At 45.5% G+C, this 26,804-nt stretch overlaps 1 protein-coding gene across 1 annotated transcript in view; it reads right to left on the bottom strand.

The window, feature by feature from the left end:
• BSN (bassoon presynaptic cytomatrix protein) overlaps nucleotides 1-26,804 on the bottom strand; it is a 178,297-nt gene that overhangs the window by 137,549 nt on the left and 13,944 nt on the right. The window lies entirely within an intron of this gene.

The raw sequence follows: 26,804 nt of genomic DNA on the forward strand, positions 1-26,804 counted from the left end.
TTTATCAAGAATAACAAAATCTTAGACAGTTCTATAGCTATTGCAGCGGGAAAGAGGATGGTTGGGGGCAAAGTGAATTTCTGCTCTAGAATTGCTGAATCCATGTATTAGTATGAGTTCAGTCATCGGCCACCATACAAGAATCAACCTCCAGGACCATCAGTCATATTTACTAAGTACAAAATCTGGGCAGCCCTGTTGCTCCAGCAACTTATTGCCCTAGCACAATACCTGAGCAGCCATATTGCTCTAGCATAGGACCTAGGCAGCCCTATTACTTTGGCACATAACCTGGGTTACCCTATTGCTTTAGCACAGGATATACGCAACTCTTAAGTCCAACATGGGACCTAGGCCCACAATACTGCTCCAGAACAAAACATGAAAAGGAATAAAGGAATTTCCTCACCAATAATGTGACCCCATAAAACTAACCAGAGGGCTTGTTCCAGTTAAACAACCATAGTGAGGCAATGGTCTCATCAGCTGCCTTTGCACATGGCTCTCCTTAACTCCTCCAAGGGGTAGATTAGAATTAAGAATTGGTCACAGCCCCCTCCCCCTGCATCCTCAATATGGGCAGTAGAGGGAGAACCAAGTGCAAAGGGTTGGTATTGCTGGGAAGGTATTGCTCTAAGTTTTCATGAATGTGAGCAATTTCTCCCTCATCACGAAGTGATAGGATTTGCCCAGCTTGCCTGTGGGTATCTTCATATGAAGAAGATGAGCTTGTGCTGAGGACTTGTATTGGTGTTCCCGACATTCAGGCAGTTGTGTAGGATGATTTTACAGACCACACCCTGACACTGTTGGTCAATTACTACTAATGCTGATTAGGCTCTGCTCTCCTCCAAGTCAGCTAGCTAAGCAGTCCTAATGACTGACCAAAGAAAGACGATGGAGACAGCACATGTGATGAACAAAAACATGACTTTAATTCACACCCTGTAATGCGATGTTTCGGCTATCACTCAGCCTTTCTTAAGCGTGTTGGATTGGTTAATGATTGACCAGACATTATGTCAAGCTAGCTGGCTTATTCCAACATCAGATCTCGCTACAAAAGTCTTACAATTTTCCCAATTTGGAGACTACATGTTAGGAATCTACCTGTAGGGACCTTGGCACAGTCCTCACGTCGTAAGTTACGACCAAGACTGCACTTTTGGCCATGATTTGACACTTGTTTTATTTACTTGTATTTCGCCTGTATTCTGAACACTAGTCTATCCCTGTTTAGGTTTGTTCAGCCCCTCCCATCTTGCCTGTTGTGTCCTGGCAAGCTCAGGGTTAATTCTGCTGCTGTTTCATTAGTCTGACTGATGGTTCTTCCTACCAGTCAGGTTGTCTGTTTCGCAGCTGTGTGTTGAGGAATCAGAGGCCGGTCCAACCAGCTTCTGGACCAGACCTCTGTTCCCATATATAGTGTGTGTATTGCCTATTTTCCTGGTCGGTTATTGAGTTCTCTTTGCCTGCTATATTTTGCTACTGCTGTTTACCTGACCTTTGCTTCATATTCTGACTCCTTGATAGTGATGAGCGAGTACTAAAATGCTCGGGTGCTCGTTAACCTGAAACGAATATCTCCCGATACTCGAGTGCTCATTTCGAGTAACGAACCCCATTGAAGTCAATGGGAGACACTAGCATTTTTGCAGGAGACTCAAGTTCGGTAGAGGGAAGGTCGTGTGAAAACCTGTCAACCTCAGAAATTGATGGAAACACAACGGAAATGGACAGGAAACAGCAGGGGCAGCATGTATGCATGCCTCTCAGGCTGCCTAATGGCACCATTATGCCTAATTCTGTGCAACAGCCTGGTTAAAACAGAGGTAGGCATATAGACCACCCAAAAACTCAGCCTGACACAGCATGGCAGTGAGAACACAGGGAACCATTAAAACAGAGGTAGTATATCATGAACCACCCAAAAATTCAGCCTGACACAGCAGGGCAGTGAGGACAGAGTAAACAAGGTAGAAGCGGTAGCCAGTGAGCCTTCCAAAAATTATACCAGACCTAGCATAGCAGTGAGCACACAGAGAACCATTAAAGTCGATGAGGAAGCAAATGAGCCTTCCAAAAATTATACCAGACACAGCATGGCAGTGAGCACACAGAGAACCATTAAGAAAAATTAATAAAAAATTAAATTAAGAAAAAAGTGCAATATATCTATACATGGTGTCTTAGTAAGGGGTGGTGTGGTACATCATGGTGCAAATGTTTGGGGGGGAAAGCACACATCCTTCTAAACCATCAAAGTGATAAAAGTGAACTCAAACTGTGCAATCAAAGAACAACAACCAATGAAAAGTGAGATAAGTGCAGAACTTTTAACTTTTACAATGTGAACTATGAACTGAAAACAGTCACCCAACAATAGTGACATCCCATTCCCTAGTTGACTAATGTGACAATTCTAAGTGCTAACTGGTTTAAGTGCTAACAAACAAGCATGAGCACAGCTAGATAGATTTCTCTCTCATACTGTGCAAACTTACAATATGTGTATATCCCAACAAATTAAACTGAAGGGTAACCATCATTTCCAAATTTCAGATATGTCACCAAACTTATTAGGGTCCAAGTGCTGACCCTAACCCTACTTGCTTAAAGGAAGGGGCAGAGGGCCCTCAGCAGAGTGAGGCATCTGTTCCTTCCTGATAATCAGTTCCCGGATAGACAAACAGAAACAAAAAGGTGACGACCTGACCACCTGTGCCCTATTTTGGCAACTGTTGGGGGTAAGGAGGCTAACATGTCAATATGAAAGTTATAGTCACGTCAATCGTTCTATGAAGTGATCGTTACCCTCCTCTTTAAGGCACAAACAGCATTAACAAATTATTACCTGTGGCGGTGTGTATCCTAAACGTCATTTTTGTCAACTCCATTTCCTCACTCTCCTCCTCACTTTGAGTTACATCCATGACAACAACCTCACTGTCTGACAACCAGGTCTTATCGTCATCATCAAACACCTCTTCCAACACCGCTTGCAAGCCCCCACTCTCATCACCCACTGACCGCGTGAGCTGCATCGTTTGGGCATCAGGACAGATGGACTGCTCCGGTTGCTCTGACTCAGGGAAGGCTCCAGAAAAGAGTTCCTGGGAGCATGGTGGTGGATCTGAATCCCTTCTTTCCCTGGAGGGGCCAGGCTGTGGGGAAGGAGGCTGAGCTAATGGAGCAAGGGTTCCACTCCCTTGGGTAGCGTGGGTGGACTGTGTGGAAGACTGGGTGGTGGATAAGTTACTGGACACATTATCCGCTATCCACGTGATCACCTGTTCACACTGCTGCGGTTTCAATATCGGTCTACCTTGAGACCCCATAAGTTGGGCAAAGAAGCTAGGGAGTGGACGTCTGCGGTGTGCCACTGCTACCTCAACAGGTGCTGCTGTGTCACCCTGCCCTCAACCACAGCCTCCGGCAACGGTATCACTTGGAACCCCACGCCCTCGTCCTCGACCCTTACTCCTGGGGGTCACCATTTTATGGACAATGCACAGTATGGAACTTAGATAGGCCTTGCGTATGAAATACAGAAATCAGGAAAAATACTTGTGCTCCCACAAGTTTTGGGGGGGGCTGTACGGTACAATCTGGTAGTGGCTGGACCTATATACACTCTGTGACACCCCATTACAATGAGCAGTGAAGTGCTATGCAGCTGTACTACAAATCTCAGCAATACAGTGTAGTACCCACGAGTTTTGGGGGGGCTGTACGGTACAATCTGGCTAGGCCAGCTGTCAGTCACCATCAAGGGTACACCTGATGCCTCTCCACCAAGGGTGATGAGGCCCCGGCCACGGCTAGCTGGTTAGTGTGACGTCAGAGCATGGCACTGAGGACACAGAGAAGAATTAGAAGTGAGTGAGGAAGCAATTGAGCCTCCCAAAAATTAGGCCAGACACTGCATGGCAGAAGAAGACTTGGCTGTTGGCTGAGAATTGAAGGAAGAGGAGGAAGAGGAGGAGAGGAGATAACAGGAATCTTCATGTTGAGCTGCTTTCCCCTAGTAGACAATTGAATTCAGGTGAAATCCAGGCTTTGTTCATTTTTATAAACGTCAGCCTGTCAGCGCTGTCAGTTGACAGGCGGTTGCGCTTATCAGTGATGATGGCACCAGCTGCACTGAAGACACACTCTGACAACACGCTAGCAGCCGGGCAGCCCAGCACCTCAAAGGCATAAAGCACCAGTTCGGGCCACGTATCCAGCTTTGCAACCCAGTAGTTGTAGGTAGAGTGATCGGGAAGGACGGTGGTATGGTGGTCAGCAAGGTACTCCCTCACCATCTTCCTGAAGGCTTCCCCCCTACTCTGTCTAGACTGGGGACGGTTGACATAGTCTTGCTGGGGTTCCATGAAACTGTCAAAAGGCCTTGGAGAGTGTTCCCCTGCCCCTTGACAAGCTGCCTGCTACACCGCTCCTCTCCCCAGCTCTTTGGCCCACAGAACTACGTACTCTGGCGCTAGTGGTGTCAGATGGGAAGTACATTTTTAGCTCCTGCACCAGGGCCTGTTGATATTGATTCGCTCTCATACTGCGTTCCTCGGCAGGAATGACAGTGGAAAAGTTCGGTTTGTACTGAGGGTCCAGGAGGGTGAACACCCAGTAATCTGTGTTGTCCAAAACCAGTAGTCAACATGGATGCCAGTTAAGGCCCAGCAACAAGGAGGCAAGGACAGGTACACCAGTAGTCAACATGGATGCCAGTTAAGGCCCAGCAACAAGGAGGCAAGGGCAGGCACACCAGTAGTCTACATGGATGCCAGTTAAGGCCCAGCAACAGGGAGGCAAGGGCAGGCACACCTGTAGTCAACATGGATGCCAGTTAAGGCCCAGCAGTAGCCAACAAGTAGCCTTCTACCCCCAGTACCCTTTCAATTTTCAATTTGACGGTAGCGGTTGGGGTAACATTCACTGCATAATGTAACTACTCACTTCTACCCTCACCACCCTTTCAATTTTCAATTTGACTGCAGCAGTTGGGGTAACATTCCCTGCATAATGTGACTCACCACCTCTCTCCCCACCGCTGTTTGATTTTGAATTTGACTTTGATCCTTGAGGATCTGGCAAGTGTCTCATGCAAAGGGATCATCACTTGAGGGGTAGTGTACTACAAATCCCAGCGATACAGTGTAGTACCCACTTGTTTAGAGGGGGCTGTACGGTACAATCTGGTAGTGGCTGGACCTAGACACACACTGGGATACCCCCTTACAATGAGCAGTGAAGTTTTATGCAGGTGTACTACAAATCTCAGCAATACAGTGTAGTACCCACTAGTTTAGGGGGGGGGGGCTGTACGGTACAATCTGGTAGTGGCTGGACCTAGACACACGCTGGGATACCCCCTTACAATCAGGGGCGGATTAACTTTACCATAGGCCCCGGGCTGTTCACCAAGCCTGGGCCCCCCCACCCCACTGTAACTATGGAAGCACTAGCCTGGCGTTCATAGTACAGGATAGATAATGTCATGATGTCCTGATTTGTGCAAAATTGCCATAAGAAAACAGTGATTTTTTGCAAATCATGGCAGAAGTGTAGCCAGGAGACAGTACACCATTGAAAGTATAAGTCTTTTTGGGTGGTCATGGGCCCCCCAGGAGCTCAGGGCCCGGGCTGCCGTCCAAAACACCCCTATTATAATCCACTACTGCTTACAATGAGCAGTGAAGTTATATGCAGGTGTAAAACAAATCCCAGCAATATAGTGTAGTACCCACTAGTTTAGGGGGGCTGTACGGTACAATCTGGTAGTGGCTGGACCTAGACACACTCTCTGACACCCCTGTCCAATGAGCAGTGAAGTTCTATGCAGGTGTACTACAAATCCCAGCAATCCAATGTAGTACAGCAGAACCACCAGCCCCAAAATCAAAAAAGAGTACACTGGGCACTTCTTAGAGGTCTGTATGCAACACATAATGTCCACTTTCTGCCAGCAGCCGATCACCACAGTGTGCTAGTTAAATCGTGGTAGCAGCACTGCAAGTCCCAGCCAGCAGTCTGTAGTAATACTATTAAAAAACTATTTGAAGCCCTGAAAAGGGCTGTTTGTTTGTATTGCTAGTATTCCCTGCCTACTGGAACGCTAAATCCTACACTGACACTCTCCCTGAGAAGCAGCAGCTCTGTCCCTAATCTCTCACAGCATGCGTCTGAAGCGAGTACTGCTGGCTGCACGTTTTATATGACAGGGTCATCTGATCTGGCCAACTAATCGCTGCTATCGACATGTATGGGTCCCACGTGATCGCAGGATGTATCAAAGAGTCTCCTGCATGTTTATTGGCTGAGAAATAGCGCCCAAACTTACAGGAAATGGATGATGAGATTTTCTCGAGTATCGTGAGATGCTCGTCCGAGTAACGAGTACCATCGAGTACCTTAATACTGGATCGAGTACCAAGCTCGGACGAGCATGCTCTCTCATCACTAATCCTTGATTGCTGCCTTAATATCTGTTTTGTGATTTTGTACTTTTGCTGCCCACTGCTGCTGACCCGGATTGTCCATCCCACTATATTGTGTTTGTTTGTCTGTCTGTGTTCTGTGTGCCACTTTTTACCTATACATGTCCACAGCTGCCTAGGGCTGACAGTGGCAAGTAGGTAGGGACAGTAAGCGGGCACTAGTTTAATGCTCGCTGTCTGTGTCTGTATTGCCACTACCTTACTCATGACACTGTAGTAAAATCAGCTTATAGTTGTGGACCAGAACTGTACCATCTGATGTATCAATATACTGCCAATGACTCCCTAAGTTATATTTCTCTTTTCCAATATAGACATACCTAGGAAAGATTAGAGTTGGGAAAGCGTTCAAGTTGGGGTCGTGCTTGTCAAGACAGTAGCTCCAATTAGGTAGGGTCAGCAAGCTAATGAGGGATCCAGTAGACTAGGGCCATCCATAGCACTTTTTCAGTTGTGTGCCCCCTACCTGATTATGTTTGTGACCATGACTTGGTATATTGTGACTGTGGATATAATTTATCTTTTTTTACATGTGTGGTATTTGGAGATGAGCAAACCGCTCATCTAAACGAAGCGAAGTGCTTTGTTTGACCTGTGCACTGCTCAGCAATCCGCCGTCCTTTCAGAGTTGTTCTGCTCCCTGCCTTTCCTCCCAGGATGCCTGTCTTATCTCCCAGTTTCCCAGGATTGGATCCAGCTGACACTGATCAGCTTACATGCACAATGTCGGCTGATCGTTGTCTTTCAACATGTTAAAACGTGAACAATCCAGATAAAAGCGATATGCTGCCGTCGCTTAGTGTAATAGGAGCGGTGGCAGCAGACCGTCCCTATGTTCTATGGGCTGCCTGGACGATCTAGCGATCTCCCAGGCAGCCACCCTGGCTCTTACCTGCTCGCTGCCGATGCGTGTAATAGCGCCAGCAGCAAGCGGGGAATGAGGAGTAAGTGGGCGCTTGTTTGCTCCTCTGAATCGTCCCTTATAGTAGGGGCTTTAGGGTACTATTACACGGAACGATAATTGGCCGAATCCCCAGGTCCCACGCGCTCCAGCTTCAGAGCCGCCTGTCTTAGCCAATCACTGGCCGGGACCGCCGTGGCCAGTGATTGGCTGAGAGGCCTGTCAGATGAGACAGGCCGCTCTGAAGCTGGAGCGCGCGGGACCTGGGGAGGAGCCCTGCAGCCTGAACAGGTAATGTATAAAGTCAAGCAAGGACTGCAAGGACATCAGTAACGATGTCCCTGCAGCTCTTGTTAAACGATAATCAGGCTGTATAATAGGCCCAGTAAACAAGCGCCGATCTAGCAGATCAGCGGTAGTTTACAGTTATTATTAGGCCTTCATCGGCCCATGTAATACCACCCTTAGTCCAGAGATCTTCTCTCCTCTTAAAGAGGAGAGGTGAACATTTCACCTGCCTGGTGGGTCCTATAGGGAACTGCCTTGTGCTTCAATTATATATGTTCCTGATCAGAAGAGACCTTTTCAGGTAAGAAACTCCCTAGTGGAAGAGGAAGGGCTGGTGTTGAATGTCAAAGCACTAAACAGGTTTCTAGGACCACCTTAAAGAGTCACTGTTGTATTTATTTATTTATTTTTCCAGAAATCAATAGTCCAGGCGATTTTAAGAAACTTTGTAATTGGGTTTATTAGCCAAATCTGCCATTATCTGCATGTAAAAAGCCTTTTCCCAGGTCCCCCCCTCCTTCCTCTTTTCCATCCACTGCAAAAAATCTGAAAATTGTGACTTGTTGCATGAGTCGTACCCTGTCTGCTCTAGGGCGAGGGGAGGGGGGAGGAGGAAGGAGGGAGTTAGCTGGCAGCAGAAAGCAGGTAACAGAGGATTACAGGCATGGAGCTGGGTGGCAGCTGTAATCTGAGCTCAGACAGGTCAGTGGTGACTGTCCCAGGAGATAACGGGTGAGGTATTTGTAGATTAACTCTTTGTTGTCCTGTTTTGGTCTTTTCTTTAGCTCTCTCCATAGGAGAACAATGAAGACAGGGGGGAGAGCTTCAAACTGCTTTTTCATGATAAAAATGCATTTTTTGGCTAATAAACCTAATTGCAAAGTTTCTTAAAATCGCCTGGACTATTGATTTCTGCAAAAACAAAAATTCACGACAGTGACACTTTAAGGAAATTTGAGAACATGTTCACCATAAAGTGGATGTTTGGCATGCCGTAACCAAGGGCAACAGGTTATTAAACAAAGCAGTTACATGGGGGCTTTAGTAAGTCCATATGTCTCAAATGATACATTTTAAGAAATGCTTATACATTTGAAATATGTTACATTTAACATCAGTGCAATGAATCAGTTTAGACTGAGTTTTCTTCTGGACACAACCGCTTTAATGCTAGGTTCGCACTGCGTTTTTGCTGTTAGTTTAATGTAGATGTTAAAATGAAAATCAAATGCAAAAACTGATGGTAAAAATCGATGCTGCTGTATGCTATACAGCAGAATTTATTTCTCACCGACTACCCTTATTAAAAAAAATGTACACAAAAATGTGGTTAACTACGTTTTTATGTTAAAATTAAACATCGTGAAACGGATGGAAAAACAAAGTATGAACCCAGCCTTAGGGTCCATTTACACAGAAAGATTATCTGACAGATTATCTGCCAAAGATTTGAAGCCAAAGCCAGAAATGGATTTGAAAAGAGGAGAAATCTCAGGCTTTAGTCTGTTCCTGGCTTTGGCTTCACATCTTTGGCAGATAATCTGTCAGATAATCTTTCTGTGTAAATGGACCCTAACATGTTGGGGAGGAAGGGGGGCTAATTTATCAATTTTCTTTTCTGCATTACCAACAGGCACATATACCCAAAAACCTTTAGGTGTCTGTTATTCTTCCCTTAGATTCCTGCAAAACATGCATGCTGTAGCACAGGACTTTCATCTATTAAGCCCCTATTACGCAGGGTGGTGCAGTGGAGCAAACAAGCGCTGTCAGCGCTCGCGGGGGGGGGGGGGGGGGGGGTTGTGGGCTGCAAGGAGCTGCGGGGGGCAGCCCGGGTGATTGCTAGATGGTCCAGGCAGCCCATAGAAGATAGCTGGAGCGATGTCAGAAGATCGCAGCTATCTTAGTCATTTGTCTTTCAACATGTTAAAAGGCAATGACAGACAACAATCTTCCGACATCGTTCATGTCGGCTGATCGTTGTCTTCTAATACAAGAGGCGATTATTGCCCATAATAGGGCCTTTAGCGTTCTGGCGATAAAGCCATGTGTTAGAATGGAGTTGCTACTGACAGTCAGTGACATTAGGTGAGGGTCTCAGAGGGACATTAGATGCTCTATCAGACACTTTCACCTCCATTTATACAGGAAGTACAGTAGTCCAGGGATTCAGCTGCTTTGACATTTCAGATAGCATCTCCTCCAGATAACATTTGAACGTCAGGACGCTCAGCAATGAGCCCAGAGAATGCTGGGAAATTGTACTACAGATCCAAACAAAAAGGGTTTAAACAAAACAAAGTTAAAAAGGCCATTATAACAGGCCGTCAAACTTACAACAGTCCACATAGCAGTGGAGCGACATTATAACAGTCCAGAGCTTATAACCATCCAGAAGCTATATATATTAGCAGTCCGGAACTTACAACATTACAGCGGGTATAACAGTCCAGAGCTTATAGGAGAGAGGAAACCAGGAAGTGATCACATGACCAGAGAAGAAAAATGGAACAGGAATATAGGCTTCTTTACTAAAAACAGCACATTTGTTCTCCTTTATATACTGTATATGTATGTGCCATATAGATATATGCCTGGCACTACCTCTTTATCTCCCAGGAAGTCTACCATAGTTTGTTTTCCTACCCACCCTGGTTAATAAAGGGAGTTATATCCAGTGCATAACAACATAGGAAACTTAAATACAAAATACCATAGCCCAGTAGTACCAAACAGTTCACACTTTTTAAAGCGTTTTTGCAGGTTTTTCTTGACTTTTCACTGAGGTCTTAAAGCGCCACTATCAGCAGGTTCGGGCAAGTGAACCTGCTGATATGCACCAGCCGCTAATAACCATAGGACCTCAGTTCCGATCTTCATACTCCTGTGGGGTCCAGCACTAGGCAGATATTTGATAATTCCCGATATGCTAACTAGCGGGTTCCGAGCATTTGTGGCATTCCCCATCTGCCCGGAGCAACCGCTCGGCCAGCCTAGCCTGCCCTCCGGCCCACCCACTATGCATATTCATACATGTATAGCTAGGCCGCTTGTTACTGAAGCATGTGCAGGGAGCAGCCTGTAACAAGTGGCCCTACTATGCATACAGTATATGAATATGCGTAGTGGGCGGGCCGGGAGGGCAGGTTAGGCGAGCTGAGCGGGTGCTGCGGGCAGACGGGGAACTCCCCAAATGCTCGGAACCTGCTAATTGGCATATCGGGAATTATCAAATATCTGCCTAGTGCCGGACCCCACAGAAGTATGAAGAACGGCACTGAGGTCCTACGGTTATTAACGGCTGGTGCATATCAGTAGGTTCACTGGCCCGAACCTGCTGATAGTGCCGCTTTAACCCCTTAAGGATGAGAGATTTTTTTGTTGTTGTTGTTGCACTTCTGTTTTTTACTCCTCATGTTTAAAAGTCCATACCGCTTTAATTTTTTCACCTGCAGACCCATATGAGGTCTTCTTTTTTGCGACACCAGTTGATCTCAGTAATGACATGCTTCATTTTTCCATAAAATATGCAGAGAAACTGGAGAGAAATTATTTGGGTTTGCCATGTTGAAAAACGAACATGTCAGCTATATTTGTCAAGTCAGTACGATTACAATGATACCCAATTTACATAAACTTTATTTTATTTTAATACTTTAAAAAAATGTCAACGTAAAAAAAATTAATCAATTGACTAAAATTGCTTTACCGTTTTTATCTTTCAGTCTATAGGGATGTTCGAGGTCTAATTTTTATGAAACATAATTGGTAGTTTTTTGCGTATATGTGACTTTTTGATCACTTTTTACTCAATTCAGTCCTCTGTGCGAGCTATTAGCAGCGCCCCTGGCTGCTGATAGTACCGAGGAGGCACCGTGTATAGGCTTGAGTCCTGAGCTTGCCCACACTGTTGACTTGCTTACACTGTTGAAGGCACCAGGACGATGCTTGTCCTGTGTCGTCAATCGGTTAAAGGAGTTGTCCAGCTAGAGAAACGTTTATCTATATAGCTGCAGTTATATAGAAAATAATGAGCCTATGCTCAACTCTCTGAGCTCTCCTGGTGTCCCCCGCTGATTGCAGCCCTGACACTTTTGGGACGGACTTGTCTTGTCAGTGGCCGCCGGCTCGGCCAATCAATGGCCACTGAGCTGTTCCGTCTCTGTCAGTGATTGGCTGAGCGGGCTGTTACTGCCAAGATGAGTCAGTATCGGAATTGACAGTAAAGCATTCAGCAGGAGACACCAGAGACACTATAGCATTAATGACATAATTGGTGCATTGTGGTACACAATGGCACATAGAAAGACATAGAAAATAAAACCAAAACACTAATAAGACCCATAATGAATTTGAAAACCCAAATCTTAGTAATATGGCCCAGTGTATCACCGCATTTGTCTCATTCAGAGATGCCAAAGCTATAAAGTATCAGCATTAGAAAAAACATCATCTCATTAGATCAAATGTCCAAAAAGGTTAAAAGACAAGTGTCAGTAGGAATCTGAAAAATGTGAAAGTGACATTCTGTCATCAAGACATTCATTGGGTTCATCTTGCCTCCTTACAGCAAGCTGGGATTAATCAGCGAGGACCCCCTCCTTCCCTCCCGGCAGGTCTACTTAGAGAGAGAAGCTGCTGTCAGTGTCATGGAACTCAGGCCATCTGCAGGCATCAGCGTCTACAACGATATCATTACCATATATTAGCTTATAATTAGCAGGACCTTCCCAGGGAATCACTGCATCAGTAGGGTTCAGATATGGAGAGATGGCTTTCTGCCTTTCTACAAGAAAACAAGACTATAGAATGCCAGGGCGTCACCTCCATTAAAGAGCTTTAAAGAGCAGTGAATACCAGGAGACTGTGGCATCAACCTCTCCCTTAAATAACAAATACCCATGTAACGCATTTGGAAATTAAAAAAGCCTTCCAGCAATTTCTTTGCTTGCTTATATAGTGCAGCACAGACTATTGTCAAAGAATAATGTACGCCTTATCTATACATGTTTTAGCTGATGTGTCTTTTATGTTTGCCATCTTTCTCGCCCCTTCTAATGCAGCATACATTTCCCATGGTGTCTTTGCAGAGAAAAAGGGAGGAGTCATATGTAATTGCTGCAATTAATAGATCAGTGACAAAGAACTCTACCCCACTCACACAGTGTGATGCACCTTCCACAAAACTACATTTCCCATCATGCCTGGGCAGCCAAAGCTTTGCCTGTCCAGGCATAATGGGAATTGTAGTTTGGCTACAACTGATGGACTACAGATTTGACACCATTGCAGTACAGAATCTGCACACAGAAGAGATAGGCGATGTAAGTCTGGGAATTTGTATACTGCAACTGATCACTGTAGGGATTTACACACCAAAGGGCCCTAGTACACCAAGCAATTATCCTCCGTATGTGGCCGATTATAAGCCGATAATTGATTGGTGCAATAGGTAGTGTTACAGGGCAAACATCAGCCGACATGAACAGGTCAGCGCTTACTTGCTCCCAAATATCAGACTGTGTAGTAGGCCCTCAACTCTCCTACTATATAACTGCACTCCTGCTCCCTTAGATAAGGCTGAAATCATGTAGCACTGAGAATATGCAGACAGAGCTTGGAAACAACAGACGGGATCTGATAGGTTCTGATGTTATCCCGTAGTTCAAAGAAAGTCAGTGACACAGAAGTCACATGTCCTGTCTATACATGAAAGCATTTAGAATAATGCAAGTCTGAGAGGTGATCACATGACCAAGCTGCAATAACAAAAGGGCTGAAAGCGTATGGATGCTGCTGAGTTAGGATGAAAGAAATTACGCCTCTGGAATATGGCTGCAGCAGTCCAAAAAATGTCACAGAGTTTTTACTTATTTATTTTTCCTACCAGAATTTGTAGCGGTCTAGGTGTAGCACAAAACGATGCAACATTTACCCTCTTCCAGCATGCAGTAAAGCAACCATCAGCTGCTTTATATACAATACTAGAAAATGTACCTGGTGCTGCCCGGGTATAAAGTGTCAGTGTGTTAAGTAGATTTGTTCTAAGTTGCCCAGGAGGCCAATCTATGTCTTTGTTTTTTTTTTGTTTAAGGGGAAATCGCCAGTAGCCCTTCATACCTGACAATTCTGCACTGTTTATGTAAATTGTAGCTTATGCACATTAAAAATAAACTAAAAACTTAAAACATCCTAAATACCTAATAACCAAACTGAGATGTCATGTGATCAGACTGTATACAGAGCTTGGTTATATACAACATTGGCAGTGTTATATACAGAGCCTGGTTATAAACAACATTGTCAGTGTTATTTACAGCCTGGTTATATACAACATTGGCAGTGTTATATACAGCTTGGTTATATAAATTGTTGGCAGTGTTATATACATAGCCTGGTTGTATGCAACATTTTCAGTGTTATTTACAGCCTGGTTATATACAACATTGGCAGTGTTATATAAAGAGCCTGGTTATATACAACATTGGCAGTCTTATATAAAGAGCCTGGTTATATACAACAGTGACAGTGCTATTGCCAGGTGCATAGACATAAAGATTTTTACCTGATACAACTCTGGAGCAGCAACATAGAATTGTCCATGCGGAAAACATGCAGAATCCAGATTTATGCGCCACCTGCAGTGATCGGCCTTGGGCCTTGTTTATTGTTATTGCAAATGGTGCTTAACAGGAAACTGCAATCTTTTAAAAGGTATTGTTTCATCTGAGTTATTCAGTGGAATTAGTGTATACCTGTAGTGCATAGTTGGAGGGGTTCTGTATACCTAAAGTGTATAGTTTTTAGGGGTCCCGTATATATCTGTAGTGTATAGGTGGGGGGGTGTATACCTATAGTGCATAGTTGGGAGGGTCCTGTATACCTGTAGTGTGTAGTTGGGGGGGCAGTATACCTGTAGTGTATAGTTGAGAGGGGTCCTGTATACCAGTAGTGTATAGTTGGGGGGGCTGTATACCTGTACTGTATAGTTTTGGAAGTCCTGTATAACTGCAGTGTATAGTTGGTGAAGGTCCTGTATACCTGTACTGTATAGTTTGGGGGTCCTGTATACCTGAAGTATATAGTTGGTGAAGGTGCTGTATACCTGTAATGTATAGTTGGTAGAGGTCTTGTATACCTGTAGTTCATAGTTTGGGGGTCCTGTATACCTGTAGTGTATAGTTTGAGGGTCTTGTATACCTGTAATATATAGCTGGTGCAGGTCCCGTGCACCAGTAGTGTATAGTTTTGGGGTCCTGTATACCTGTAGTGTCCTGTATACCTGCAGGGTCGTATTTACCATTAGGCACCCATGGTCTAATGCCTAGGGCAGCACCTTGCAGAGGGGCAGTACCAGGGAGCAGGGGGAAGGAAACAACTTTATTTTTTTTATATTTCTAGTCTCCCACCTCCTGTTCAGACTTGCCAGAAAATCTGGTGTCTTTTCAAAGGGGGTGGGGGGTATGGCGGCATTGGTCAGGTCTGGTATAGCGGTGTTATCCAGTCACAGTATGGCGGTATTGGTCAGGTCTGGTATTGTGATGTTATCCAGTCACAGTATGGCGGTATTGGTCAGGTCTGGTATAGCGGTGCTATCCAGTCCCAGTATGGCAGTATTGGTCAGGTCTGGTATAGCAGTGTTTTCCAGTCACAGTATGGCAGTATTGGTCACGTCTGGTATGGCGGTGTTAACCAGTCACAGTGTGTCGGTATTGGTCAGGTCTGGTGTGGCGGTGTTATCCAGTCACAGTATGGCGGTATTGGTCAGGTCTGGTATGACAGCGTTATCCAGTCACAGTATGGCGGTATTGGTCAGGTCTGGTATAGCAGTGTTATCCAGTCACAGAATGGCGGTATTGGCCTGGTCTGCTATAGCTGTGTTATCCAGTCACAGTATGGTGGTATTGGTCAGGTCTGGTATGGCGGTGTTATACAGTCACAATATGGTGGTAATGGTCAGGTCTGGTATGGTGGTGTTATCCAGTCACAGTATGGCGGTATTATCCAGGTCTGGTATGGCGGTGTTATACAGTCACAATATGGCGGTAATGGTCAGGTCTGGTATGGTGGTGTTATCCAGTCACAGTATGGTGGTATTAGCCAGGTCTGGTATAGCGGTGTTATGCAGTCACAGTATGGCGGTATTGGTCAGGTATGACAATGTTATCCAGTCACAGTTTGGCAGTATTGGTCAGGTCTGGTATGACAGTGTTATCCAGTCACAGTATGGCGTTATTGGTCACGTCTGGTATAGCGGTGTTATCCAGTCACAGTATGGCGGTATTGGCCTGGTCTGCTATAGCTGTGTTATCCAGTCACAGTATGGCGGTATTTGTCAGGTCTGTTTTGGCGGTGTTATCCAGTCACAGTGTGTCGGTATTGGTCAGGTCTGGTATTGTGGTGTTATCCAGTCACAGTATGGCGGTATTGGTCAGGTCTGGTATAGCGGTGCTATCCAGTCCCAGTATGGCAGTAATGGTCAGGTCTGGTATAGCAGTGTCCCACCTCCTGTTCAGACTTGCCAGAAAATCTGGTGTCTTTTCGAGGGGGGGGGGGGGGTATGGCGGAATTGGTCAGGTCTGGTATAGCGATGTTATCCAGTCACAGTATGGCGATATTGGTCAGGTCTGGTATTGTGGTGTTATCCAGTCACAGTATGGCAGTATTGGTCAGGTCTGGTATAGCGGTGCTATCCAGTCCCAGTATGGCAGTATTGGTCAGGTCTGGTATAGCAGTGTTTTCCAGTCACAGTATGGCAGTATTGGTCACGTCTGGTATGACGGTGTTAACCAGTCACAGTGTGTCGGTATTGGTCAGGTCTGGTGTGGCGGTGTTATCCAGTCACAGTATGGCAGAATTGGTCAGGTCTGGTATGGCGATGTTATACAGTCACAATATGGCGGTAATGGTCAGGTCTGGTATGGTGGTGTTATCCAGTCACAGTATGGCGGTATTAGCCAGGTCTGGTATAGCGGTGTTATCCAGTCACAGTATGGCGGCATTGGTCAGGTCTGGTATGACAATGTTATCCAGTCACAGTTTGGCGGTATTGGTCAGGTCTGGTATGACAGCGTTATCCAGTCACAGTATGGCGGTATTGGTCAGGTCTGGTATAGCAGTGTTATCCAGTCACATTATGGCGGTATTGGCCTGGTCTGCTATAGCTGTGTTATCCAGTCACAGTATGGCGGTATTGGTCAGGTCTGGTATAGCGGTGTTATCCAGTCACAGTATGGCGGTATTGGTCAGGTCTAGTATTGTGATGTTATCCAGTCACAGTATGGCGGTATTGGTCAAGTCTGGTATAGCGGTGCTATCCAGTCCCAGTATGGCAGTATTGGTCAGATCTGGTATAGCAGTGTTTTCCAGTCACAGTATGGCAGTATTGGTCACGTCTGGTATGGCGGTGTTAACCAGTCACAGTGTGTCGGTATTGGTCAGGTCTGGTGTGGCGGTGTTATCCAGTCACAGTATGGCGGTATTGGTCAGGTCTGGTATGACAGCGTTATCCAGTCACAGTATGGCGGTATTGGTCAGGTCTGGTATAGCAGTGTTATCCAGTCACAATATGGCGGTATTGGCCTGGTCTGCTATAGCTGTGTTATCCAGTCACAGTATGGCGGTATTGGTCAGGTCTGGTATGGCGGTGTTATACAGTCACAATATGGTGGTAATGGTCAGGTCTGGTATGGTGGTGTTATCCAGTCACAGTATGGCGGTATTAGCCAGGTCTGGTATGGCGGTGTTATACAGTCACAATATGGCGGTAATGGTCAGGTCTGGTATGGTGGTGTTATCCAGTCACAGTATGGCGGTATTAGCCAGGTCTGGTATAGCGGTGTTATGCAGTCACAGTATGGCGGTATTGGTCAGGTCTGGTATGACAATGTTATCCAGTCACAGTTTGGCAGTATTGGTCAGGTCTGGTATGACAGTGTTATCCAGTCACAGTATGGCGTTATTGGTCAGGTCTGGTATAGCGGTGTTATCCAGTCACAGTATGGCGGTATTGGCCTGGTCTGCTATAGCTGTGTTATCCAGTCACAGTGTGTCGGTATTGGTCAGGTCTGGTATTGTGGTGTTATCCAGTCACAGTATGGCGGTATTGGTCAGGTCTGGTATAGCGGTGCTATCCAGTCCCAGTATGGCAGTAATGGTCAGGTCTGGTATAGCAGTGTCCCACCTCCTGTTCAGACTTGCCAGAAAATCTGGTGTCTTTTCGAGGGGGGGGGGGGGTATGGCGGCATTGGTCAGGTCTGGTATAGCGGTGTTATCCAGTCACAGTATGGCGATATTGGTCAGGTCTGGTATTGTGGTGTTATCCAGTCACAGTATGGCAGTATTGGTCAGGTCTGGTATAGCAGTGTTTTCCAGTCACAGTATGGCAGTATTGGTCACGTCTGGTATGACGGTGTTAACCAGTCACAGTGTGTCGGTATTGGTCAGGTCTGGTGTGGCGGTGTTATCCAGTCACAGTATGGCGGTATTGGTCAGGTCTGGTGTGGCGGTGTTATCCAGTCACAGTATGGCGGTATTGGTCAGGTCTGGTATGACAGCGTTATCCAGGCACAGTATGGCGGTATTGGTCAGGTCTGGTATAGCAGTGTTATCCAGTCACAGTATGGCGGTATTGGCCTGGTCTGCTATAGCTGTGTTATCCAGTCACAGTATGGCGGTATTGGTCAGGTCTGGTATGGCGGTGTTATACAGTCACAATATGGTGGTAATGGTCAGGTCTGGTATGGTGGTGTTATCCAGTCACAGTATGGTGGTATTAGCCAGGTCTGGTATAGCGGTGTTATGCAGTCACAGTATGGCGGTATTGGTCAGGTCTGGTATGACAATGTTATCCAGTCACAGTTTGGCGGTATTGGTCAGGTCTGGTATGACAGTGTTATCTAGTCACAGTATGGCGTTATTGGTCAGGTCTGGTATAGCGGTGTTATCCAGTCACAGTATGGCGGTATTGGCCTGGTCTGCTATAGCTGTGTTATCCAGTCACAGTATGGCGGTATTTGTCAGGTCTGGTATGGCGGTGTTATCCAGTCACAGTGTGTCGGTATTGGTCAGGTCTGGTATTGTGGTGTTATCCAGTCACAGTATGGCGGTATTGGTCAGGTCTGGTATAGCGGTGCTATCCAGTCCCAGTATGGCAGTATTGGTCAGGTCTGGTATAGCAGTGTCCCACCTCCTGTTCAGACTTGCCAGAAAATCTGGTGTCTTTTCGAGGGGGGGGGGGTATGGTGGCATTGGTCAGGTCTGGTATTGTGGTGTTATCCAGTCACAGTATGGCGGTATTGGTCAGGTCTGGTATAGCGGTGCTATCCAGTCCCAGTATGGCAGTATTGGTCAGGTCTGGTATAGCAGTGTTTTCCAGTCACAGTATGGCAGTATTGGTCACATCTGGTATGGCGGTGTTAACCAGTCACAGTGTGTCGGTATTTGTCAGGTCTGGTGTGGCGGTGTTATCCAGTCACAGTATGGCGGTATTGGTCAGGTCTGGTATGGTGGTGTTATACAGTCACAATATGGCGGTAATGGTCAGGTCCGGTATGGTGGTGTTATCCAGTCACAGTATGGCGGTATTAGCCAGGTCTGGTATAGCGGTGTTATCCAGTCACAGTATGGCGGTATTGGTCAGGTCTGGTATGACAATGTTATCCAGTCACAGTTTGGCGGTATTGGTCAGGTCTGGTATGACAGCGTTATCCAGTCACAGTATGGCGGTATTGGTCAGGTCTGGTATAGCAGTGTTATCCAGTCACAGTATGGCGGTATTGGCCTGGTCTGCTATAGCTGTGTTATCCAGTCACAGTATGGCGGTATTGGTCAGGTCTGGTATGGCGGTGTTATACAGTCACAATATGGTGGTAATGGTCAGGTCTGGTATGGTGGTGTTATCCAGTCACAGTATGGCGGTATTAGCCAGGTCTGGTATGGCGGTGTTATACAGTCACAATATGGCGGTAATGGTCAGGTCTGGTATGGTGGTGTTATCCAGTCACAGTATGGCGGTATTAGCCAGGTCTGGTATAGCGGTGTTATGCAGTCACAGTATGGCGGTATTGGTCAGGTCTGGTATGACAATGTTATCCAGTCACAGTTTGGCGGTATTGGTCAGGTCTGGTATGACAGTGTTCTCCAGTCACAGTATGGCGTTATTGGTCAGGTCTGGTATATCGGTGTTATCCAGTCACAGTATGGCGGTATTGGCCTGGTCTGCTATAGCTGTGTTATCCAGTCACAGTATGGTGGTATTTGTCAGGTCTGGTATGGCGGTGTTATCCAGTCACAGTGTGTCGGTATTGGTCAGGTCTGGTGGTGTTATGTAGTCACAGTATGGCGGTATTTGTCAGGTCTTGTGGTGTTATCCAGTCACAGTGTGGTGGTATTGGTAAGGTCTGGTATAGCGGTGCTATCCAGTCACAGTATGGCAGTATTGGTCAGGTGTGGTATGAAAGTGTTATCCAGTCACAGTATGGCGGTATTGATCAGGTCTGGTATTACAGTGTTACCCAGTCACAGTATGACAGTATTGGTCAGGTCTGATATGGCGGTGTTATCCAGTCACGGTGTGTCAGTATTGGTCAGGTCTGGTATGGCAGTGTTATCCTGTCACAGTATGGCGGTATTGGTCAGTTCTGGTATTACAGTGTTATCCAGTCACAGTATTATGGTATTGGTCAGGTCTGGTATGGCGGTGTTATCCAGTCACAGTATGGCGGTATCGGTCAGGTCTAGTATGATAGTGTTATCCTATCACAGTATGGCGGTATTGGTCAGGTCTGGTGTGGCGGTGTTATCCAGTCACAGTATGGCGGTATTGGTCAGGTCTAGTATGATAGTGTTATCCTGTCACAGTATGGCGGTATTGGTCAGGTCTGGCGGTGTTATCCAGTCACAGTGTGTCGGTATTGGTCAGGTCTGGTATGGCGGTGTTATCCAGTCACAGTATGGTGGTATTGGTCAGGTCTGGTGTGGCAGTGTTATCCAGTCACAGTGTGGCAGTATTGGTCAGGTCTGGTGTGGCGGTGTTAAATGTGACGTCTGGAGCTATTATCTACCAATCTACCTATCCTGATGCAAATTGGTAAGTGAAGATGGGGCATCCTCAGGTTTAGTGCTTAGAGCAGCAGCAGCTGGTAATACTGCCCTGTATACCTGTAGTGTCCTGTATACCTGTACTGTATAGATGGAGTAGGGGGTCTACCAGTTATTTTTGTGGACATTGTGAGGCAGCTTCCCTAGCAACCACAGCTCCCTGTGAAAATGAAAGTAATAATCCTATTGGTTGCTAAGGCTCCCAACTGCCGTTTCTGCTGAAGAGCTGCGGTGCTAATTATATCACCTGTGTGTGCAGTGAGGAGATTTTCCCATTCATTTCTATAGGGCACCGCTTTTGCCCTTCCCCCTCCCCTACTGTACATCTAGCGGGGACGGGACCTTCACTCTAACCTGCCCAGGCACCCAATGTATCTGTGGGCCAAATTTGGGGTCAAACGGTTCAGGCGTTTGGAAGTCTATATGGGACAGATGGACAGACAGACAGACAGACTTTCATTTTTATGATCTAGATATTTACAACATCTCAGATCACCTGCAATATACACTAATGCTCCCAGCAAATACATATGACTAGAATAAGCATTCAACCCACATTGCAAATCTGATAGATTGTTGTTGTTGTTGTTGTTGTTGTTCCTTCCTTCCTGGTTCCTCATATTCTATTGTGCATGAGTAAGTAAACATAACTATCTGACATGTATACACATGAACATATATCCTACTATGTTTTCATGTCGGGGGCTGGATCCACCACCAGTCCTAATGGCTATACTATGAGATATTAGTCAGGAACCTGGACCAATCGTTGAAGGTGAAATTATCAGAGAGGTTGGAGGTAGACAGATGGACTACACCAGATGGTAAAATACAGCTATGACCAGAGGAGGAAGAAAAGAAGATGCCAGGGCAGCAAGGTGTGCGAAAATAGATTGCTTGCCCTGCATGCTATGTGACCCTACATCAGGGCATAAGAAATCAGGCAATGTGGGCCACATCCTATCAGTCTGGATCAGACGTGTCAAACACAGGCTCTCCAGCCGTTACAAAATTACAATACCCATCATGCCTGGACAGCCAAAGCTTTAGCTTAGGCTGTCCAGGCATGATGGGAATTGTAGTTCTAAAACAGTTGGAGGGCCTGAGTTTGACAACCCTGGTCTGGATGAATAAAGCCGCATCTGTAAAGTAATAACACCCTGTCTGAATATTCACAAAATTCAATAAGGAGTAACATCTACAACTGTGAGCATAACAAAAGCCAATATAATACTATATATAATATATAGCCAATGCAATACATACAGTATATACTACATGTGGACAGAACTCAGCAGACGCAACCTATTTCTTACAATAATGTACATTATTATTCATAATGTTCATTATACATTATGTGGATTATTAGAGAGAATTGGTTGTTACATTCGTTTTTGCAAAAAAACGGATGGAAAAGCAGAAGCATTTGTGTGCATGCATTTTGATCCATTTTACCATTGACTTTCATTACAAAAAAAAAAATTATCAAAACGCATCCTTTTTTTAACATACAAAAAAATTTGGTTGATCATGTTTTTGTGTATGTAAAAAAAAATGGATAGGTTTTAACCCTTTTTTTATAATGGAAGTCAAGGAAAAAACAGATCAAAACGGATGCACACAAATGCAAATAAAAAAAAATTCAAGAAAATCAAATATGATTTTTAAAAATTCTAATTCAGCCTCTTACAGACCTGTTAGTTTTAGTGATAGTAATAGTGATGCGCAGCTGACAAGTCTGTAAAGAAAATAATAAAATTCATACATTACCTGCAGCCACCCATTCTGTGTTGGTAGTGGAATGCCCATAGACAACTAAGCCAGTGATTGTGGTTGTCGTGACGCTAGTGCTAGTCCAGCACACAGGTAAGATGTTAGTACCTGCTTTGTGTATGGCCTGTCACTTCAGAGACCGTCTCTGAAGTTCCACCAGAGACTGTGAAAGCATAAAGAAGACAGGAAGACATAGGAGAGTGTGGAGAGGAAATATATGAACTTTATTATTACACTTGTAAAGCGAGGGCTGCTTGGACATTGCTAAAGATCTCCATGCAGCCCTTGCTTCATGATAATCAAGCCATGTAATAGGCTCAATAAACAAGCAATGATATAGCAGATTGGCGCTCGTTTACAATATTGATCACGCCATCTAATATGGCCCTAAGGGCATAAGTGACATAATTGTACACCTGCACAAGGCTAGGATGGGCTATAGGTCAATAAGCAAGCAGCTTGGTGAGAAGGCAACAGCTGTTGGCACAGTTGCCAATCTTCCTTGGTCTTGGGCTCCATAAAAGATCTCGTCTTGTGGGGTAAGGATGATTTTGAAAAAGGTCAGGAAACTAGACAGGAGGACCTAGTCAATGACCTGAAGAGAGTTGGGACCACAGTCTCAAACATTACTGTTAGTAACACACTATGCCATCATGGAATAAAATCATGAAAGTCACAAAAGGTACCCCTTCTCATGCCAGCACTTGTCAGCCCAAAAAGGTCATTTGGTCAGATGGGACCAAAGTAGCACGTTTTGGTATTAACTCCACTCACCATGTTTACAGGATAAAGGTTAGGTGCAAACGCAAGCATGGGGGTGTGAAGCATGGGGGTGCTTGTTACTAGTCTCAAAACATGGGACTAGCCAGATATCCCTCCAGGGAGGGACCTAGCAAAGGGATGGCTCCTGTGCGGAGACCACCAAAAACCACCATATTAAGTGGCCCCTTTAGTCAATATCCAACTTAATTACGAGTCTGACAATATGATCAAGGAAATACTGTATTGAGCACTTTAACCAGCAACTGACAGTGACTTCTTTGGCTGGTCTCCCTGATATCAGTGATCTGTTTGCATCATGTTATAGAGCAGAAGCAGACAAGCAGATTGATTTGGATAGAGTAGATAGCATTGGCTGGGTAACAGGTTCCCTTTAAGAAGCATTTTAAGGTCCTAGAGTGTAAAGGCCCTATTCCACGGAACGAATATCGTCCGTATTCGGCCGATATCTGCCGTTACTGCCGATAATCGTCCTGTGGAATAGGAGGCAATGATCAGCCGACATCGTTCATGTCGGCTGATCGTTAAAGTAATTTGTCTTTTAACATGTTGAAAGACAAACGACTTATATAGCAGCGTTCTGGTGCCACTGATCCGTGTAACAGGAGCGGAGGCAGCAGACCGCTGCTATATCCTATGGGCTGCCCGGACCATCAGCGATCACTTGGGCAGCTCCCCTGCAGCTTCTCCCGGCCCTCATCTGCCCGCTGCTGCCGCGCGGAATAGCTCACAGCCCTCGTTTGCTCCTCAGAGTCGGGCCGTGGAATAGGGACTTAAATCTTTAGAGGAAGTAGAACCTCACTGTTGCCCTGCGACAGCCCCAAAACTTGAAAGATCTGGAGGAGTGGGACAAAATCCCCCTGCAGTGTGTGCAAACTTGGTCAACAACTACAGGGAAATGTCTGACCTCTGTTATTGCAAATAAAGGTTTCTGTACAAATATTAAGTGCTATTTTTCTATTGAATGGATTATGGAGGAGGGGGGTGATAAATGCTGGTGATCTGTCAGTAGCTTTTCTCCATGTTTCATAGTATTTTCATGCATCGTTCTCTGCTGAACAGTGAATGGATATAAAGGGGGGGGGGGGGGGGGGAGAAAATATATAAGTATGTGACTTGGTTAGCATCCAGGAGTCCTCAGCTATCAATATGGTGATCTGCCTCCTGATAACAATGCTGATCTGCCTGCAGATCAGCACTGTTGTCAGGAGGCAGGTCAGCAGTGTTATCAGGAGGCAGATCAGCATTGTTATCAGGAGGCAGATCAGCTATGTTATCAGGAGGGAGATCAGCAGTGTTACCAGGAGGCAGATGAGCAGTGTTATCAGGAGGCAGATGAGCAGTGTAATCAGGAGGCAGATCAGCAGTGTAATCAGGAGGCAGATCAGCAGTGTAATCAGGAGGCAGATCAGCAGTGTAATCAGGAGGCAGATCAGCAGTTTTATCAGGAGGGAGATCAGCAGTGTTATCAGGAGGCAGATCAGCAGTGTTATCAGGAGGCAGATCAGCAGTGTTATCAGGAGGCAGGTCAGCAGTGTTATCAGGAGGCAGATCAGCAGTGTTATCAGGAGGCAGATCAGCAGTGTTATCAGGAGGCAGATCAGCACTGTTGTCAGGAGGCAGGTCAGCAGTGTTATCAGGAGGCAGGTCAGCAGTGTTATCAGGAGGCAGGTCAGCAGTGTTATCAGGAGGCAGATCAGCAGTGTTATCAGGAGGCAGGTCAGCAGTGTTATCAGGAGGCAGATCAGCAGTGTTATCAGGAGGCAGATCAGCAGTGTTAGCAGGAAGGAGATCAGCAGTGTTATCAGGAGACAGATCAGCAGTGCTTTAGGAGGCAGATCAGCAGTTTTATCAGGAGGCAGATCAGCAGTGTTACCAGAGGCAGGTACTGTTATCAGGCCACAGACCACCTCTGTTATCAAGAGGGAGAACACTATTTTTATTACTAAATCAGCACTATTATTAGGACCACAGATTATGTTGTTATCGGGATGAGTAGGCCATTATTATCAGGCAGAACACAGGTCACCACTGCTATCTGGAGGGATTAAACCCTCAATAGATTCCAGTGATATAGAAAAGGGAGTGATATGAAGCTAGTGACCCATGGGTTTCATGAGGCATCAGCAATGGATACATTGACCTCTAAGGGGTTAGGCAGTATTTTGTTTGGGAGAAATCATTAAAGCGCATTAACAGTAAATATTCTAAGTTATTGCTGTGACGAGGCCTTAAGAACAGAACCTGTACAGTGAAGATATAGATGTATAATGTTCAGCCCTGAGCCTGCTACTAGGACCCAGAGTAAGGATGAAGAGCAGATAGCCTCAGATTACAACCTGTCATAGCTGGGGGAGGGGTCATTGATTCCTGGCCATGTATGCATCTCAGGGTAAGGACGGCTGGGGGAACATTAGATCACTGAGTGTAAATCTGCTGAGAGAGGGAAATGTAAGCATATTCAATCATGGTCCCAGCAGTAACATGTACACTCATCACTGTTTTGCTGCAATTATCTGTATTACATGTCATAATGATGATAAGGTGCAGTATGTTCACCAAAAAGTGGTCCAGCAAAAGGGATGTAGCAAAATACATATACCTAGGCTGATGACTGACATCACACCTAAGATCTAATGTGTGTTATATATACACATTAGACATCTGCACATCCCATAAATGACAAATCACATCATGCATGGACTAGGGCCACCAATGACTGGACATCAATCTCTGCATATATATATATATGTTATTTATGCCATTCATTCCCTATTGCTATAGGGCACCAAAATATTCTACTGAGATTATAATCATTCTGAACTTGTCAAATATCTGAATGTCCTATTTAGGGTAAAAACGTCCATGGACACAGGACAGTCGCTAAGCTTCTTCATATCTTCCTCCAGGACAGTGGATTCACATATTCTCACATATGCACATATTCTCATATACTTCAAAGACGGTGGATATGCATCTTGCCAGTAACCTCCAGAGCAGAGGATGTGTATCTCCACCTCCCTCCTGGAGAAGAGGAGTACATCTATCCAGTTCCTCCTAGACACAGAATGTTCATCTTCTTCCACTCCTTCTATGACACAGGATGTGTAGTTTCCAGCTCCCCTAAGACAATAGGTTTGCTTATTCTCAGCTCCTTTCAGGAAAGCAGATGTGCTTCTATCCAGCTCCCTCCAGGATAATGGATTCCCAGCTACTGATTTTCTTTATGATTGATCTTGTTATTTTAGAGGTGGCTGAAGGCCATGGAACAGTCCATGCTCGAGTCTCCTTGCAATCAGAGAAATCACTTCTGTTGACATTTATGATGTTGACTCCTGCTGTGGAGAGTTTCCTATGTTCACATCCACTAAGCAGGGGTCCAGGTCCACTTCATTGCCTAGATCTCTATGGTAATATTGGGACATATGTAACTGGGACCCAGACAACATATTAATAAACAGAAA

This window comes from Dendropsophus ebraccatus, chromosome 4, assembly GCF_027789765.1.
Source record: "Dendropsophus ebraccatus isolate aDenEbr1 chromosome 4, aDenEbr1.pat, whole genome shotgun sequence".
In the NCBI taxonomy this organism is placed as follows: Eukaryota; Metazoa; Chordata; class Amphibia; order Anura; family Hylidae; genus Dendropsophus; species Dendropsophus ebraccatus.